Source organism: Mustelus asterias, chromosome 1 (assembly GCF_964213995.1).
Source record: "Mustelus asterias chromosome 1, sMusAst1.hap1.1, whole genome shotgun sequence".
NCBI classification, from domain to species: Eukaryota; Metazoa; Chordata; class Chondrichthyes; order Carcharhiniformes; family Triakidae; genus Mustelus; species Mustelus asterias.
In genome coordinates this window covers 186646461-186649842 of record NC_135801.1, presented here as the reverse complement: position 1 = coordinate 186649842, position 3382 = coordinate 186646461, and positions in this window count along the sequence as shown.

Genomic DNA, 3382 nt, shown 5'->3' with positions numbered 1-3382 from the left:
TACCAAATAAACCTGTTGGACTTTAACCTGGTGTTGTTAAACTTCTTGCAGCATGGTAGCACAGTGGTTCGGTTCCTGGCTTGGGTCACTGCCTGTGTGGAGTTTGCACGTTCTCCCTGTGTCTGCGTGGGTTTCCTCCGGGTGTTCTGGTTTCCTCCCACATTCTGAAAGATGTGCTGGTTGGGTGCATTGACCATGCTAAACTCTCCCTCAGTGTACCCGAACAGGTGCTGGGGTGTGGTGACTAGGAGATTTTCACAGTAACTTCATTGTAGTGTTCATGTAATTCTACTCGTGACACTAATAAATAAACTTTCAAACAACAGTGTGATGTTAAATTGAGAAACCACTCATAAACATAAAGGTACTTCACTGCACAAGGTGAGACATTGCCCAATGCCATGGAGATCCAGGAGTTACAGTTACTATAAGAATGACTCGGATCTTCTGCAAAGCAGAAATCACCTTTACGACATACCCCCTTTTTATGGAACTGACTGCTCTATGGTAAGTTAAAAACTCAGTGTAAATGTTCGTGAATAGGTGAATGGGCAGGATGGTAGGACTGGTGGATGGGTAGGGTAGGTTGGGCTGGTAGATGGGTGGGGAAATTTGGCATCTCTGTTACAACTCTCACCAATTTTTAGAGGTGCTCCATAGAAAGCACCCTTTCCGGATGTATCACAGCTTGGTATGGCTCCTGCTCTGACCAGGACCACAAGAAGTGTTGTGAACAAAGCCCAGTCCATCACTCAAATCAGCCTCCCATCCGTCTACATTTCATAGAATCCCTACAGTGCAGAAGGAGTGATGTGGAGATGTCGGTGTTGGACTGGGGTGAGCACAGTAAGTAGTCTCACAACACCAGATTAAAGTCCAACAGGTTTATTTGGTAGTGCGAGCTTTCAGAGCGCTGCTCCTTCATCATCACCTGTGCCTCAAGGAGAGCTTCACGTTGTCTTTGCAGCATTCTCTTTGCTTTCCCCAGAATGAAAACAGGACCTGGCAGGGCAGATGTTTTTGGCCATCAGATCCACAGTGTCCAGTCCATCGACGTTGATTTTACAGGAGTTTTGCCTGAAGGATTCTGGAGCTGGCTTCAAGAAGGATTTGAGCATTTGTTTGACAGTCCACCCATTGAATCCAGAGGGTGTGGCAGAGACATTGCTGATGGAACTTCTCGAGTGCTCTAATGTGTCGCAGTCCAGGTCTCACTACAGTATAGGGATGTGGCGATGACAGCTGCTCTGGACACTGGGGTTGGGACACTAGGAATTATACAGTAAATGGTAGAACTCCTTGGAGTATTGACAGGCAGAGAGATCTGGGCGTACATGTCCACCGATCACTGAAAGTGGCAAAGCAGGTGGATAAGGTAGTCAAGAAGGCATACGGCATGCTTGCCTTCATCGATCGGGGCATTGAGTATAAAAATTGGCAGGTCGTGCTGCAGCTGTACAGAACCTTAGTTCAGCCTCATTTGGAATATTGTGTACAATTCTGGTCAGCACACTACCAGAAGGATGTGGATGCTTTGGAGAGGGTACAGAAGAGGTTTACCAGTATGTTGCCTGGTCTGGGGGTATTAGCTATGAGGAGAGGTTGGATAAACTTGATTTGTTCTCACTGGAATGATGGAGGTTGAGGGGTGACCTGATAGAGGTTTACAAGATTATGAGAGGCATGGACAGAGTGGATAGATACTGTTTCCTAGGGTAGAAAAGTCAAGTACTCGGGGACATAGGTTTATGGTGCGTGGGGAAAGTTTAGAGGAGATGTGCAAGGCAAGTTTTTTTACACAGAGGGTGGTGAATGTCTGAAACGTGCAGCCCGGGGAGGGGGTGGAAGCAGGTACGATAGCGGCATTTAAGGGGCAACTAGATGAATACATGAATAGGATGGGAATGGAAGGATACGGACTCCTTATGTGCATATGGTTTTAGTTTAGGCAGGCATCGTGATCGGCGCAGCTTGGAGGGCCGAAGGGCCTGTTCCTGTGCTGTACTGTTCTTTGTTTTGTTGCCTCTCAGAAGTCTTTGTTGTCAAACACCTACTGCTATATTACATAAAAGATTGAACTGGTGCTGTTGTTCCAATGTTTAATGCCCTCATCTGAGGTGGACTTTTGAGAGAAGTGGCTGTCAAGGTAAGGACAATGCTTAACAAATTCCAGAGTTTCTCCTTCGACATATATGGGAGGTGGGATATTTGACTGACCGGGTCCGAATTGTTATGAGATTTGTTTTGGCACCATTCAAGTTTCTTGTATCCAGAATTTAAGAGATGGAGAGTGGCTTGCAAATCTGGTGCCAAGAGGCAAAGTTAGTCATCAGCAAACTGCGGATCATGTATATTTATGATGGCCGGGTTACTTTTGGCATGGAGGCAACTGAGGTTAAAGAGTTTTCCATCTTGACAGTATTGACAGGCGTATAGGCAGGAGTGCCATTTTGCTCAGAGTGCTTTTATTGATCTATTGATTTGATTCGATTTATTATTGTCACATGTATTGGGAATGCACAAAACATTCAGAACAAAATTAATGAGTTAGCAGTGCTCATTAGGTATGATTTAGTGGTGATTACTGAGACATGGTTACAGGGAAACCAGATTTTGGAATTGAATGTTCAAGGGCACTCCATATTTCCAAAGGTTTTAAGAAGTAGTTAGTTATAACTCTTAAGACGAAGGGGATCATGGGATCATAGAAACCCTACAGTGCAAAAAGTGGCCATTTGGCCCATCAAGCCTGTACCAACGACAATCCCACCAAGGCCCTATCCCCATAGCCCCACGCATTTACCTTGCTAATCTCCCTGACACTACGGGGCAATTTAACATGGCCAATCAACCTAACCTGCACATGTTTGGACTGTTGGAGGAAACACACGCAGACACGGGGAAAACTTGCAAATTCCACACAGTCACCCAAGGCCGGAATTGAATCTGGGTCCCTGGCGTTGTGAGAGAGCAGTGCTAACCACTGTGCCACCGTGCCACCCTTAAAGATACTGTATGTGTACAGCCATCAGTGTAGTTAATCATAGAATCTCTATGACGCAGGCAGACTTTTCTCTTCATTCTAAAGGGTTGGGTTCTTGACCTTGGATATGAACTGGAGGAGCCACCACAAAAACCTGCATTTATACAATATCTTCAATGTAGTAAAGCATCCCAAGGCTGCACGTCAAGTGGTGTCTCGCAGAGAAGGAATTTTTTTGTATTTTAGTTTACACGCTGTCAGCAACTTAGAAGTAAATTTGATTTGAATGGTTTAAGCCACTGTGCGCCTTGGAAAGTGATTACCGCCTTCAATTGGCAGTACAACCAAGCTGTGAGAGGCTATTCAATGGCAAACATTGGTTCTAAATGGATTTCCTCT